General features: G+C 43.3%; 1 protein-coding gene across 1 annotated transcript in view; it reads right to left on the bottom strand.

Moving 5' to 3' along the window:
- ablim3 (actin binding LIM protein family, member 3) overlaps positions 1 to 17,360 on the bottom strand; it is a 328,868-nt gene that overhangs the window by 113,795 nt on the left and 197,713 nt on the right. The gene's annotated exons all lie outside the window — the stretch shown is intronic.

Raw genomic sequence — 17,360 nt, forward strand, 5'->3', positions numbered from 1 at the left:
ACGTCCTTCTGGTAGTGTGGCGACCAGAATTGCACGCAATATTCTAAATGTGGCCTAACTAAGGTTATGTACAGCTGCAACATGACTTGCCAATTTTTATACTCTATGCCCCTACCGATGAAGGCAAGCATGCCGTATGCCTTCTTGACTACCTTATCCACCTGCGTTGCCACTTTCAGTGACCTGTGGACCTGTACGCCCAGGTCTCTCTGCCTGTCAATACTCCTAAGGGTTCTGCCATTTACTGTATACTTCCCACCTGCATTAGACCTTCCAAAATGCATTACCTCACATTTGTCCGGATTAAACTCCATCTGTCATTTCTCCACCCAAGTCTCCAACCGATCTATATCCTGCTGTATCCTCTGACAATCCACATCATTACCTGCAACTCCACCAACCTTTGTGTCGTCCGCAAACTTACTAATCAGACCAGCCACATTTTTCTCCAAATCATTTATATATACTACAAACAGCAAAGGTCCCAGCACTGATCCCTGTGGAACACCACTAGTCACATCCCTCCATTCAGAAAAACACCCATCCACTGATACCCTCTGTCTTCTATGACTGAGCCAGTTCTGTATCCATCTTGCCAGCTCACCTCTGATCCCGTGTGACTTCACCTTTTGTACCAGTCTGAAATGAGGGACCTTGTCAAAGGCTTTACTAAAGTCCATAGAGATAACATCCACTGCCCTTCCTTCATCAATCATCTTCGTCACTTCCTCAAAAAACTCAATCAAATTAGTAAGACATGACCTCCCCATCACAAAACCATGCTGTCTCTCGCTAATAAGTTTGTTTGTTTCCAAATGGGAGTAAATCCTGTCCCGAATAATCCTCTCTAATAGTTTCCCTACCACTGACATAAGGCTCACCGGCCTATAACTTCCTGGATTATCCTTGCCAACCTTCTTAAACAAAGGAACAACATTGGCTATTCTCCAGTCCTCTGGGACCTCACCTGTAGCCAATGACGATGCAAAGATTTCTGTCAAGGCCCCAGCAATTTCTTCCCTTGCCTCCCTCAGTATTCTAGGGTATATCCCATCAGGCCCTGGGGACTTATCTACCTTGATGCTTTGTAAGACACCCAACACATCCTCCTTTTTGATAATGAGATGACTGAGACTATCTACACTCCCTTCCCTAGGCTCATCATCCACCAAGTCCTTCTCTTTGGTGAATACTGATGCAAAATACTCATTTAGTACCTCGCCCATTTCCTCTGGCTCCACACATAGATTCCCATCTCTGTCCTTGAGTGGGCCAACCCTTTCCCTGGTTACCCTCTTGCTCTTTATATATGTATAAAAAGCCTTGGGATTTTGCTTAATCCTGTTTGCCAATGACTTTTCATGACCCCTTTTAGCCCTCCTAACTCCTTGCTTAAGTTCCTTCCTACTGTCTTTATATTTCTCAAGTGCTTCGTCTGTTCCTAGCCTTCCAGCCCTTACAAATGCTTCCTTTTTCTTTTTGACTAGGCTCACAATATCCCGCGTTATCCAAGGTTCCCGCACCAGGGAAGAGCTGAGACAGTCGAAGGCGCAGATGAAGGGACCACCCTTCAGGGTGGTCTAGGACAGCATCGGCGCTGGTCTACTAATGCCTGGGCACTGGCCACCTCTGGAGTGATCCCTTCCTCCTCCTCTTCTTCCTCTTCCCAGTCCTCCTCCGAGGTGGAGTATTTCAAGTCCTCCTCTTCATCCACCTCCAGACCTTTTTGTGCTATCATGTTGTGCAGACAACCACAATATGAGACACAATGCCGGGATCATACTGGAGGGCACCACCCGGGCTGGTCAAGGCAATGGAAGCGCATCTTCAAGATGTCAATGGTCTGTTCAATGCAGCTCCATGTTAGGAGATGGTTCTGGTTGTAGCGCCTCTCCCCATCCGTGTCTGCGTTTCGGATGGGCATCAGGACCCATCTCTTTAGGGGATAACCCTTATGTGCCAGCAGCCACCCAGACAGTCTGGATGTGGACCTGAGGAGGTGCGTCACCTGGGACTCTCACAGGAGTCATGATAGCTGGCTGAGAACTGGGCGCAGACCTGCAAGATTCACTCCCTCTGGTCATACTCCAGATGGATGTTCAATGAGTGGTTGCCCTTTCTGTTCAGGAATCTGACTGGCTGATCTGTCGGTGCCTTGATGGCTACATGAGTAAAATCGATGACTTCCTGGACCTGAGGGAATCCACTGATGGTGACAAAGCCTAATGTCCTCTGTGCCTGCGCAGGCCCATCTATGTAAAAATGGATGTAGTCCTCCACCCTCTGGAATATGGCATCCGTGACCAGCATGATGGCGTAATGAGCTGCCAACTGCAAGATGCCACCTAGGTCCGCAGCTGATCTCTGGAATGACACGGTTGCATAAAAATTCAATGCCATGGTGACCTTGATGGCTGCAGGTAAGGGACTGCCACAGGGGATGCGAGGCATCAGGTCCTTGTGGATCAGAGCATTCAGGATCAAGACCATCTGCCTGGATAGGGGCAATCTCCTATGGCATGGCGCTCTGTTATTTGCAGGTAGCTGACTCTTGGGCAGTAGACCCGATGTCTTGGGTAATGTCTTCTTCCCCTTCCAGCCCCTCTCTGTGCTCCTCTGGCCTCCTCCTGTCCAGGAGATTGCATCTGCTGAAGCTCATCCCAGTTCTCTGTCCAATGTCCCATCTGAACTCCCTCAACTGCTGCACATTTATTCACCAGGCCTGTCCCTGCCAACCCCAGCTGCCCAAGTGATGCCAGTGGACTCACATCCCTCTCCAGATTCTTACCACTCACCACTGACAAATGCAAGTCTTTCAACTCCAGCAACGGCTATTCTGTGGCACCGTTTGAGCAGCTGAACTTTATCCTGTCTTCTGCAATATATTAAACAGCTCTTTCAATAGCCCTCAAGGCACCCACATTGTTCATGACTTCATGCTCATTTTCCAGACATTGTGTTTTCTCCATTCCCTTTGATTATCGCAAACTGCTCCTAACAAACCCTTCAATGAACTCCTCAACCAGCTCCGCAGCCAATTAATTCGAGGCATTCAGGTTTCCCATTCCCACCACCACCAGCTCCAGCATCGCTTTCAAAATCAACTTTGTGTTCTGGAGGCAGTGGGACTCAGTGCTGCCCTCTGGCAACGCGATTTTCAAATCACGCTCGCACCACTCCTGCCCCCAACCAGCATTTGAAAAATCAGCCCTCTGACATTGCCCTTTAAGGTACAATGCAAACATCATTGATGAAGACCCTGAATGGGACTGATGCCAGTGGGCAGAAATACCTCACTCTTGTTTTCACTGAGATAGGTTTGAGTATCCCATTTATCCTTTCATAGATCTTGGAGCTGTAGTAGCTACATTACAACACAGCCTTTACTTCAAAAGTATTTCATTGGCTGTAAAGCACTTTGGGATGTCCTGAGGTCATGAAAGACAAATGCAAGTTCTCTCTTTCCTTCTTTCTATGCAGAATCTAATTCACCAGGTTCAGAAGAGGAATTCCAAGGTAAATTAGTGGCCCTTATCTTTAAATCTCACCATTGTCTTACCCTATCTCTGAAATCTACTCCAGTGTTATGTCCTTTTCCAAATCCATTAGTCTTCCAAATCTGGGCTTCCACCTCCCCTAAGACCCTCCATTGGTGTCAGAGCCTTCAACTTCTTGGCACCGCTCTGTTGTACTCTGAAGCCCTTGCACTTCTCTCTCCACTTCTAAAAACTTCCTCTAAACCTATTGCTGCTGCTGCTCTTTCTACCCACCCCCTCCTCTTACCTCTGTTTCCCAAGACTAGTCATTTGCTCCCTTCATCAGAGCATCAGTCAAACACTGATCATTGCCATATGAGTGTACATTTTGTATCTCTCTCTCCAGTATAAATTGCATCAATCTGTGCCACAAGCCTCTTCCTAATATATTTTGCATCATTTGTTCTCTCCAGTACAATTTATATGAACAGTCATTGCAGCATACTTCCTCATGAAGCTTTGAGATTCCCTCAGCATTGTCTTCATGTACACAGGAGCCTGTGCACATGTTTGATCCAACATGTCAGCAACTGCCATTTCATCATACGTGCTCACACACGTGCACAGGGATGAATTGGGGGAAATCTGGGAAAATCTCAGGGGGTGAGCTAGGTGAACTCGGGCTAGTGTGAAATGCTGACTAGCATATTGGTTGGAACAATTTCATCTGTGTAAAGGATCTTGGGGTAGTGGTGCAAAATAAAACATTGCCTGTTTAAGTGTTGTGTCAGGTGAATGTCCAGGGAGATTGATTTTCCACTACCTACGCAAGTGAGGCTGTTTTGATAAAATGCACTCGAATAATTGTTTACTACTTTGTAACAGACTGATATATTCTTTTTAAAATTAGAAAACAACAGGCCCGAGGTTGGCAATCCTTTCAGTTCTTCTTTGACTCCAGGCTACTGCATTATCCGGTACTTTATGCTCCCAATGGATATCTGCACAATGTGAACAAACTTCTCTTGGCTCCCATTGACTGCTGCCTTTTCTGAAGCCTTCATGTAATCCACATGACCGTATTATGTGTAGAAGCTCTGGTGAGTGCATGTTCAGAGGAGAATTGTGGCGTGCTTTGGGGCAACCTGAGAAACGAGTCAGGCATTGGCAGAAGCAATGATTTTTCTCTGAAATTGCTGACATGTGGGCATGATTGTAATTGTTGATCACCAGTGTCAACCAGGAAGCCAACCAGTGCTTTGCGCTAGTAGGTTGCATAGTTTTATTTCGAATCATAAAATCATAGAAAGTTTAGAGCACAGAAAGAGGTCACTTGGCCCATCGTGTCTGTGCTGGCCAAAAAACGAGCCGCCCAGCCTAATTCTACTTTCTAGCATTTGGTCCGTAACCCTGCAGGTTATGACACTTGAGGTATATATCCAGACACCTTTTGAATGAGTTGGGGGTTTCTGCCTCTACCATCCTTTCAGGCAGTGAGTTCCAGACCCCCACCACCCTCTGGGTGAAAAGATTTTTTTCCTCATCGCCCCTCTAATCTTTCTACCAATCACTAAATCTATGCCCCCTAGTCACTGATCTCTCTGCTGAGCTAAATAGGCCCTTCCTATCCACTCTATCCAGGCCCCCTCACAATTTTGTACATTTCATTCAAATCTCCCCTCAGCCTTCTCTGTTCCAGGGAGAACAACCCGAGCCTATCCAATCTTTCCTCATAGCTGCATTTTTCCAGTCCTGGCAACATCCTCGTAAATCTTCTCTGTACCCTCTCTAGTGCAACTACATCCTTTCTGTAATGTAATAAACTGTGGCCTAACCAATGATTTATAAAGTTCCAGCATAACCTCCCTGCTCTTATATTCTATACCTCAGCTAATAAAGGAAAGGATTCCATATGCCTTCTTAACCACCTCATCGACCTGTCCTGTGACAGGGATCTGTGGACATTCATTCCAAGGTCCGTCACTTCCTCTACAATTCTCAGTATTCTTCCATTAATCGTGCATTCCTTTGCCTTGTTTGACCTCCCCAAATGCATCACCTCACACTTCTCTGGGTTGAATTCCATTTGCCACTTTTCTGTCCACCTGACCAGTCTATCGATATCTTCCTGCAATCTACAGTTATCCTCCCCACTATCAATCATATGCCCAATTTTTGTGTCATCTGCAAACTTCTTGATCATGCCCCTTACATTTATGTCCAACTTGTTAATATATACCACAAAAAGCAGGGGACCTAGTACTGAGCCCTGCGGAATGCCACTGGAAACAGCCCTCCAGTCGCAAAAACAACCTTCAACAATTACCCTTTGCTTCCTACCATTGAGCCAATTTTGTATCCAGCTTGCTACATTTCCCTGAATCCCATGGGATTTTATTTTTTTAACCAGTCTGCCGTGTGGGACCTTGTTAGAGGCCTTGCTAAAATCCCTGCAGGCCACATCAACTGCACTACTCTCATCAATCTTCCTTGTTACTTCTTCAAAAAAATTCAATCAAGTTAGTCAGACAAGATCTTCCCTTAACAAGTCCGTGCTGACTATCCTTGATTAACATGTGCCCTTCTAAGTGACAGATTATCCTGTCTCTCAGAATTGATTCCAATAATTTGCCCACTACTGAGGTTAGACTGACTAGCCTGTAATTATTGGATCTATCCCTCAATCCCTTTTTAAACAAAGGCACAACATTAGCAGTCCTCCAATCCTCCAGCATTTACACCTGTATCCAGTGAGAACTGGAAAATGATGGATTGGCCTTCTGCTATTTCCTCTCTGGCTTCTTTTAACAGCCTAGTGTACATTTCATCCGGCCCTGGTGATTTATCCACTTTCAAGGATGCTAATCCCATTAATACTTTCTCTCTCCCTATGTTTATCACATCCAATACTTTGCACCCCTTTTCCTTGACTACAATATCTGTATCGGTTCCCCTGTTCTGTGAAGGCAGATGCAAAGTATTCATTAAGAACAATACTAACATCTTCTGCCCTTACACATAGGTTACAATTTTGGTCTTTTATAGACCCGACTCTTTCCTCAGTTATCCTCTTATTCTTAATGTATTGCTAAAACATCTTTGGGTTCACCTTGATTTTGGTAGCCAATATTCTTTCATGCCCTCTTTTTGCATTCCTAATTTCCTTTTTGATTTCGCCCCTCCACTTTCTATACTACTCTCAGCTTTCTGCAGTACGAGTTCTCAGTGTCAGACATAAGCTTTCCTTTTCTGCCTTATCTTATCCTGTAAGCTCCATGATATCCATGGGACTCTAGATTTAGCCGTCCCACCTTTTTTCTCTGTGGGAACATGTTTACTCTGAACTCCTTGAATCTCTCCTTTGAATACCTCCCACTGCTCTGACACTGATTTACCTTCAAGTAGCTGTTTCCAGTTCACTTTCACTAAATCCTCAGCTTAGTAAAATTGGCCTCACCCAATTCAAAACTCTAACTCCTGTTCTATCTCGGTCCTTTTCCATAATTGTTTTAAAACTGACTGAATTATGATCACTACCACCAAAATACTTTCCCACTGCCACTCCTTCCAGCTGCCCAGCTTCTTTTCTTAAAACTAAGTCTAAAACAGCACCCTCTCTTGTTGGACTTGCGACATACTGGGCATCAACGTTCTCCTGAATGCATCTCTAGAATTCTGCTCCCTCAATTCCTTTCACACTAAAACTATCCCAGTTAATACTGGGGTAGTTAAAATCCCCTACTATTACTGCCCTATTGTTCTTGCACTTCTCAGCGATTTGAACAAAGAACAAAGAAAATTACAGCACAGGAACAGGCTCTTCGGCCCTCCAAGCCTGCGCCGATCCAGATCCTCTATCTAAACCTGTCGCCTATTTTCTAAGGGTCTGTATCTCTTTGCTTCCTGCCCATTCATGTATCTGTCTAGATACATCTTAAAAGATGCTATCATGCCCGTGTCTACCACCTCCGCTGGCAACGCATTCCAGGTACCCACCACCCTCTGTGTAAAGAGCTTTCCACGCATATCCCCCCTAAACTTTTCCCCTCTCACTTTGAACTCGTGACCCCCAGTAATTGAATCCCCCACTCTGGGAAAAAGCTTCTTGCTATCCACCCTGTCTATACCTCTCATGATTTTGTACACCTCAATCAGGTCCCCCCTCAACCTCCGTCTTTCTAATGAAAATAATCCTAATCTACTCAACCTCTCTTCATAGCGAGCACCCTCCATACCAGGCAACATCCTGGTGAACCTCCTCTGCACCCTCTCCAAAGCATCTACATCCTTTGGTAATGTGGCGACCAGAACTGCACGCAGTATTCCAAATGTGGCCGAACCAAAGTCTTATACAACTGTAACATGACCTGCCAACTCTTGTACTCAATACCCCGTCCGATGAAGGAAAGCATGCCGTATGCCTTCTTGACCACTCTATTGACCTGCGTTGCCACCTACAGGGAACAATGGACCTGAACACCCAAATCTCTCTGTACATCAATTTTCCCCAATACTTTTCCATTTATTGTATAGTTCACTCTTGAATTGGATCTTCCAAAATGCATCACCTCGCATTTGCCCGGATTGAACTCCATCTGCCATTTCTCTGCCCAACTCTCCAATCTATCTGTATTCTCTGACAGTCCCCTTCACTATCTGCTACTCCACCAATCTTAGTGTCGTCTGCAAACTTGCTAATCAGACCATCTATACTTTCCTACAAATCATTTATGTATATCACAAACAACAGTGGTCCCAGCACGGATCCCTGTGGAACACCACTGGTCACACGTCTCCATTTTGAGAAACTCCCTTCCACTGCTACTCTCTGTCTCCTGTTGCCCAGCCAGTTCTTTATCCATCCAGCTAGTACACCCTGGACCCCATGCGACTTCACTTTCTCCATCAACCTACCATGGGGAACCTTATCAAACGCCTTACTGAAGTCCATGTATATGACATCTACAGCCCTTCCCTCATCAATCAACTTTGTCACTTCCTCAACAAATTCTATTAAGTTGGTAAGACATGACCTTCCCTGCACAAAACCATGTTGCCTATCACTGATAAGCCCATTTTCTTCCAAATGGGAATAGATCCTATCCCTCAGTATCTTCTCCAGCAGCTTCCCTACCACTGACGTCAGGCTCACCGGTCTATAATTACCTGGATTATCCCTGCTACCCTTCTTAAACAAGGGGACAACATTAGCAATTCACCAGTCCTCCGGGACCTCACCCATGTTTAAGGATGCTGCAAAGATATCTGTTAAGGCCCCAGCTATTTCCTCTCTCGCTTCCCTCAGAAACCTGGGATAGATCCCATCCGGACCTGGGGACTTGTCCACTTTAATGCCTTTTAGAATACCCAACACTTCCTCCCTCCTTATGCCGACTTGACCTAGAGTAATCAAACATCAATCCCTAACCTCAACATCCGTCATGTCCCTCTCCTCGGTGAATACCGATGCAAAGTACTCGTTTAGAATCTCACCCATTTTCTCTGACTCCACGCATAATTTTCCTCCTTTGTCCTTGAGTGGGCCAATCCTTTCTCTAGTTACCCTCTTGCTCCTTATATATGAATAAAAGGCTTTGGGATTTTCCTTAACCCTATTTGCTAAAGATATTTCATGACCCCTTTTAGCCCTCTTAATTCCTCGTTTCAGATTGGTCCTCCATTCCCGATATCCTTCCAAAGCTTCGTCTTTCTTCAGCCGCCTAGACCTTATGTATGCTTCCTTTATCCTCTTAGCTAGTTTCACAATTTCACCGGTCATCCATGGTTCCCTAATCTTGCCATTTCTATCCCTCATTTTCACAGGAACATGTCTCTCCTGCACGCTAATCAACCTCTCTTTAAAAGCCTCCCACATATCAAATGTGGATTTATCTTCAAACAGCTGCTCCCAATCTACATTCCCCAGCTCCTGCTGAATTTTGGTATCGTTGGCCTTCCCCCAATTTAGCACTCTTCCTTTAGGACCATTCTCGTCTTTGTCCATGAGTATTCTAAAACTTACGGAATTGTGATCACTATTCCCAAAGTAGTCCCCTACTGAAACTTCAACCACCTGGCCGGGCTCATTCCCCAACAGCAGGTCCAGTATGGCCCCTTCCCGAGTTGGACTATTTACATCCTGCTCGAGAAAACCCTCCTGGATGCTCCTTACAAATTCTGCTCCATCTAGACCTCTAACACTAAGTGAATCCCAGTCAATGTTGGGAAAATTAAAATCTCCTATCACCACCACCCTGTTGCTCCTACATCTTTCCATAATCTGTTTACATATTTGTACCTCTATCTCACGCTCGCTGTTGGGTGGCCTGTAGTACAGCCCCAACATTGTTACCGCACCCTTCCTATTTCTGAGTTCTGCCCATATTGCCTCACTGCTCGAGTCCTCCATGGTGCCCTCCTTCAGCACAGCTGTGATATCCTCTTTGACCAGTAATGCAACTCCTCCACCCCTTTTACCTCCCTCTCTATCCCGCCTGAAGCATCGATATCCTGGGATATTTAGTTGCCAATCGTGCCCTTCCTTCAACCAAGTCTCATTTGCCTACATTTAATCAAGGTTATGTGGAATAAATTGGGGAGTGGGTCACGAAAACATTCTCACCAGCAGTATGGAGAGTTCAACAAAAATGCTAACCACTTGAGAGGTATGTGCTTCAGCAATGAAGCCACATCTTCTTAAAAACTCACCATTTTGTCAAATTTAATGAAGAAAATGAAAGCTTTCCTCTGGTCATTGTGTTACTGACCTAGGATATATAAAAGGGAAGATTTCTTCTCTGATCAGTATTGCTAGTGAAGCTATTAATGGATTTTAAAATGCTATTAAGATTTTGCCAGAATAGTGAATACAGCTAATATGCGGCTATGTTTAAAATATTGCTGACACAGTGTAACCACAGGAAACCTTTGCTCCATAGATCACAACCACATTGGGTCAGGACTTCATGTCAGACAGTTTGCATAACTGCAATGTGGATTTTGATTCAAATGTACCATCGGACATGTCTCACGAACTCACACGATCAGTCAAATTCTTCTCTCCAAGCGAATCGCAATGTAAAGATTTTAATGGTTGAGGATGAAATTGGACCTTGTTGCACTTCATTCTGAACAACACTGTGGATGGTGCAGCGTTTCAATTAGGTGGCTCACCACCATCTTCTCAAGGGCAATAAGGGCAACAAATGCTGGTCTTGCCATCAACGTTCACATCCCATGAACGAATTAAAAAAAGCTCCAACAAGGTATGAAACAAAACTTCAAGAGATATCAAATCAACACAAAAAAACTTCCAGAATTATATTAGGAAAAAGGTGGTTAAGAACAATGTAGGCCCCTTAAAAACAGGCAATGGTGATACTACAAATGAAAATAAGGAAATGGTGAACATGCTAACTAATTATTTTGCATCAGTCTTTACAGTAGGGGAAGAGGATAGCATGTCAGATTTCCCAAGGAAACTAGTATTGAATCAGGGACAGTGACCCATCAAAGTTAACGTAAACAAAGTCATAGCAATACAGAAAATAATGGCATTAAAGAATGACAAAATCCTCACGACCAGATGGTTTTCAGACCAGGTTTTTCAAAGAAGAAGGTGAGAACATTGAAGATGCTCTATGATCTTCCAAAGTTCTCTCAATTCAGGAACAATTCCTTTCAATTGCAACAATCTGCTGTTTAAGAAAGGTGAGAGAGGAAAACCAAGGAATTATAGACCAGTTAGCTTATCATCTGTTCTCAGGAAATTACTAGAGTCTAAGATTAAGGAGAGAGTGACTTGAAATTTTTCAGTTGATTAGAGAGAATCAACATGGATTTTTGAAGGGCAGGTCATTTGTGACATACCAGACTGAATTTTTTGAAGAGATGATTAAAGTAGTGGATAGGGGCCTGCCTATGGATGCTATTTATATGGACTGCCAGAAGGCATCCAATAAAGTCCCTCATAAGAGACTCGTAGCTAAAGTTCAAGCTCATGGAGCCATAGTCATGATGGAACAGAAGGAGGCCATTCAGCCCATCGAGTCCATGCCGGCTCTCTGTGGAGCAACCCAGTCAGTCCCATTCCACTGCTCTATCCCAAAGCCCTGCAAGTTTATTTCCTTCACTTGCCCATCCAATTTCCTTTTGAAATTATTGACTGTCTCTGCTTCCAACACCCTTGTAGGCAGCAAGTTCCAGGTCTATCAAACACGAAGGCTTATGGAGCATCCTGCTCAAATTTGGCTGCACTCAGAGGTTTGTCACCATCCTCCGTCTACTCCATGATGACATGTAAGCCGCGTTCCTCACCAACAGAACCACCACGGACCCTATCTCAGTCAAGTCCAGGGTCAAGCAAGGTTGTGTCATCGCACCAACCCTTTTCTCCATTTTCCTCGCTGCAATGCTACACCTCATCTCCAGCAAACTACTTGCAGGCGTGGAGATAATCTACAGAACAGACAGGAAATTGTTTAACCTATGCCACCTTCAATCCAAAACCAAAATCACTCCAACCTCAGTTGTCGAGCTTTAGTATGCAGATGATGCTTGCGTATGCGCTCACTCTGAAACTGAGCTCCAGATTATTGTCGACTCCTTCTCCGAAGTATATGAGAAAATGGGTCTTTCACTAAACACTCAGAAAATGAAGTTCCCTTTCCAACCAGATCCCACAGCCAAGATCAATGGCGAGATCCTGGAAAATGTGGACCATTTTCCATTTCTTGGGAGCCTCCTCTCGGTAAAGGAAGAGATAGACAACGAGGTTCACCATCACCTCCAATGTGCCAGCTCCGCCTTTGGCCATCTGAGGAAGAGAGTGTTTGAGGATCAGGATCTCAAACCTGAGACAGAGATCATCGTTTACCGGGCAGCAGTGATCCCTGCACACCTATATGTTTCGGAGAACTGGACAACCTACAGCAGGCACCTCAAAGTACTGGAAATCTACCACCAGAGGTGTCTCCGCATGATCCTCCAAATCCAGTGGCAAGAAAGGTGGTCCAACAGCAGCATCCTTTCCCAAGCCAACCTGCCCAGCTTTGGGGTGCTAATCACCCAAAACCAGCTCCGCTGGGTGGGACATGTCATTTGCATGCCTGACACCAGACTAAAGAAGCAGCTGTTCTACTCAGAACTTGGTTACAGCTGGAGACTCCCAGGAGGACAGTGGAAACGCTTTAGAGATGTCCTCAAAGCATCCTTAAAGAGACCAAGCATCCCCGTTGACTCAAGGGAGTCCTTGGCCCGTGACCATCTGAGCTGGAGAAAGTTTATTTGGGAAGGCATCGTATACTTTGAGGGACTTTGTTGGGAACATGCGGAGGCGAAGTTGAGGCATCAGAGGTATGCACAAACCTCCAAACTACTCGTCTACCTGACGTTTCAAGCACTACCTGCCCCTGATGTGGCACAGTCTGCAGATCACACATTGGACTTATCAGCCATCTCAGTACCCATCGAACTGGAGTGGAAGCAAGTCATCCTCGAACTCATGGGACTGCCTACATACACTCACTACATAAAAAAGTTCTTCCTCACTTTTCCCCTGCATCTCTTGCCCAAAACCTTAAATCCATGTCACCTAGTCCTTGTACTATCAGCTGATGAGAACAACTTTTCTTTGTCTACCTTATCTAAATCTGTCATAATCTTGTACACCTCTATCAAATCTTCTCTCAAACCCCTTTGTTCCAAGGAGAACAACCCCAGCTTCTCCAACCTAACCTTGTATCTAAAATCCCTCATCCCTGTAACTATTCTGGCAAATCTCCTCTGCACCCTCTCAAGAACCCTCACATTCTTCCTAAAGTGAGGTGACCAGAACTGGACGCAAGACTCCAATTGTAGCCTAAGCAGAGCTTTAAAAGGTTCAGCATAACTTCCCTGTTTTTGTCCTCAATACCTCTATTTATGAAGCTCAAGATCCCATATGCTTTGCTAACTACTCTCTCAATATATCCTGCCACTTCCAAAGATCTACACACATGAACCCCCAGATCCCTCTGTGCCTGCACACTCTTTAAAATTGTGTCATTAAGTTTATATTGCCTCTCCCCATCACTTCTGCCAAAATGCATCACCTCACACTTCTTTGTATTAAATTCAATTGCCCCTTGTCTGCCCATTCTGCTAGCATATTTATGTCTTGTTGCAGTTGATTGGTATCATCCTCACTGTCTGCCACATCTCCAAATTCGGTATCATTGGCAAATTTTGAAATTTTACTCTGTATTCTGATATCCAAATCATTTATACATATCAAAAAAGCAGTGGTTCTAGCACTGAACCTTGGAGAACACCACTATCTAACATCCTCCAGTCTGAAAAAAAAACAACCATTTACTATGACCCATTATTTCCTGTCAAGTCAATTTTTTATTCAAGCTGACATTGACCCTCATATTCCATGAGCCTCAATTAAGGTAACCAGCCTTTCATGTGGTACTTTGTCAAATGCTTTCTTAAAGTCCATATAGACAACATCCACTGCACTCTTTCCATCAACCTTCTCGGTTACTTCATCAAAACATTCAATTAGAGTAGTCAAGCATTAACTTAATTAACTCAAACCTCTCCAAGTGCCTGTTGATTTTTTCCCCTGATTATTGTTTCTAAACCCTTACCCACCACATATGTTAAACTGGCCCAGCATGTAGTTAGTAGGAATGTCCTTAACACCTTTTCTTGAATAAGGGTGTCACATTTGTCACTTTCCAATCCTCTGGTACCTCCCCCATATCTAGGGAAGATTGGAAGATTATGGCAAGCCCTTCCACTATCTCCACTCTCACTTTCTTTCTCAACCATCCGGACCAGCTGACGTATCCACTCTGAGCATGTGATGGAATACAGGTATAATAGGCTTAATTAGGTAGCATTTAGGTATAGTTAATATATTATACCTTTTAGAATTAAAGATTGAATAAAGAGTGTTCAAGATTCACTGACATTTCCCTTTAAGGGAGAGTTAAAAATTTCAAGGTCTTTCAAGGTCCCTGTTATGAACTAGAAACAAGTTGGGAAATCCATTTGTGTCTCTGTTGTCAAGGACTTGGAAGATAAACACACACATTGAAACGTCCTGTGTGACATCAGTAAAAGGTAGCCATAAATTTAATTAATTGATGGTATTTGTAAATGTAGGCAGATTGACCCACAAAGAGGGTACAACCTACCATAAAACACAATTATAGATAATAAAACAATAAAATGGACTGACAGGAACAAGAGGTCAAGTAAACACAATTGCAAATATTTTGACCAGATAAATGCTCACAACTTCAAGAGCAGGTGAATTCCAGTAAAACATTAAGTGGGGATGTTAGTTAATGATACAACCAAAAATGGATCTTGAAAACAAGAAAAACGCACACAGAAAGGTAACACCTATATGCTAAAAGGTCATATGACACCTTAGAAACTGTATAAACATGAGGCTATCTTGAAGCAAAAATTAGAAGTATTGAATTCCTCAACCAATACTTCTCACCCCATGGCTTACTCGGGGAATTTAAGGTCAAAGTTTACTTTAAATTTTGATGGATATTCTAAGATATTTTGCTGTAACAATAGCAAGGTTAAACTTTTGGATTCTATGTTAGAAATAAGATTATGTGTTACATCTCTTAGTAATCTTTGATATTGTGATATACTTATCCATTTAAAAGTGTATTGCATGTTCAATTCTTTAATAAATATATAAAAGTTAATAAATCGTCTCATGTAGCATTCTGTACACAACTACAAGAACCCCATTTCTGTACCTCTTAGGTGGAGAGAAACGTACTGGAGAGTTTCCCAGACTCTCTTAATATCTGGGATATTTATGACAGCCATAATTATTAAACATAGGCTATCCAAAAAAGATGGTAATATTCTCTGTTAGTTTTCTTTCCTTGAGGGAAAGCTAGTGCAATTCTTTGGACCCAAATAAGTGTCTATAACAATTTGTCTGGTTTGAACTTAATTAAAGGAGATTCAGAGGGATGTACTCCTGATTTGGTTTAGTCCCTATCAGCGGTTAAAGACATAAATCACTTCAGGCAAAGCCAGCCTGTCCCGTACATCCTGCCGATCAATTTTGATCCTATCCATTACCTCTACCATCTCCGCTTCCACCGATATTTCGTCAGCATGCTCTTCTTTAGTAAACACCGATACAAAGTACTTATTAAGTATTCTAGCCTTCCCTTGTGCCTCTAAGCACATATCACCTTCATTGTGTCAAATAGGACCCACCCGATCTCTTGTTACCCACTTTGCCAAGGACACAAAGATAGGCAGCATTGAAAGCAACGTAGGGTAATATAAAAAGAGATATTAATATATTAAATATATTAAATATGGAGGGATGGTGATGTAGTGATAATGTCACTGAATTAGTAATCCAGAAGCCCAGGCAAATGCCTGGGGACATTTGTTCAAATCCCACCATGGCAGCTGGTGGAATTTAAATTCAATTAATTAATAAAAACCTGGAACTGAAAGCTAGTCTCTATAATGGTGCCATGAAAGTATCATCAATTGCTGCAAAAACCCATCTGGTTCACTAATGCCCTTTAGGGAAGGAAATCTGCTGTCCATACCTGGTCTGGCCTACATATGACTCCAGACCTACAGCAATGAGGTTGACTCTTAACTGCTCCCTGAAATGGCCTAGAAGCCACTCAGTTGTCAAGGACAATTAGGGATGGGCAACAAATGCTGGCCTTGCCAGCAACACCCACATCCCATGAAAGAATAAAATAAATATCGGGGCAAAACTGCGGCAAATGGATTTAATGTAGGCAAGTGTGATGTCATCCACTTTGGACCAAAAAAGGATAGGTCCAGAGGACTTTCTAAATGCTGAAAGGCTCGAAGCAGTAGAGATCCAAAGGGGTCCATGTACATACAAACATATGAATTAGAAGCAGAAGTAGGGCGTTCGGCCCCTCTAGCCAGTTCTACCATTGAATAAGATCATGGCTGATCTGTGTGTCTCGATTTCCACTCTCCATCTACGCCAATAACCTTTGATTCCCTTGCCTAGCCTTGCCTTAAAATTATTATATCAATAAAATACAAAATATCTAGAGGAAAAGAATATAAAGGGTTAGAAGTCATGTGGCACCTATACAAAGCTCTGATTAGATCACACCTGGAGTATTGTGTTCAATTCCAGGCACCAAAGCTTAGAAAGGATATGGTGGGAGTGCAGCACAAATTTACCAGAATGATACCTGGATTCCAAGGTTTAAATTACGATGCGAGATTACACAAACTCGGGGAGTATTCCCTGGAATGTAAAAGATTATAGGGTGATTTGATCAAAGTTTCCAAGACATTAAGGGTAGGGTAGATTGTGAGAAACTATTTCCACTGGTTGCGGAATATAAAACTAGGGGACAGCCTAAAAATTAGAGCCAGGTCTTTCAGGAGTGAAGTTGGTAAACAATTTTACATGCAAAGGGTGATAGAAGTTTGAAACTCTCTTTGTCAATTGGCAGTTTGATGCTACGTGAATTGTTAATTTTATATTTGAGATTGATAAATTTCTATTAACCAAAGGTACAAAGGGATATGGAGCAAAGGCAGGTATATGGGGCTAGGTTGCAGATCAGTCATGGTATCATTGAATGGCACAGAAGAGCTTGAGGGGCTAAATGGCCCACTCCTGTTCCTATGCACAACAAAAGTTAAGTCCCTTAAAGCCATTGAAATACTTTTTGCTTTTGTTCTCTTCAGGATAATTTCTAAACAGGAACAATACTTAAGAAGTTTAACTTAATTAAAACCTAACCACACACAAAATACCTCTAACTGCGGAACTGTGTGATATTACATTTCCATTAATGTATATATTAGTGGCACAAAGCCATTGTGTGTGTAGGT

The sequence above is a fragment of the Heterodontus francisci genome, chromosome 12 (assembly GCF_036365525.1).
Source record: "Heterodontus francisci isolate sHetFra1 chromosome 12, sHetFra1.hap1, whole genome shotgun sequence".
Taxonomy (NCBI): Eukaryota; Metazoa; Chordata; class Chondrichthyes; order Heterodontiformes; family Heterodontidae; genus Heterodontus; species Heterodontus francisci.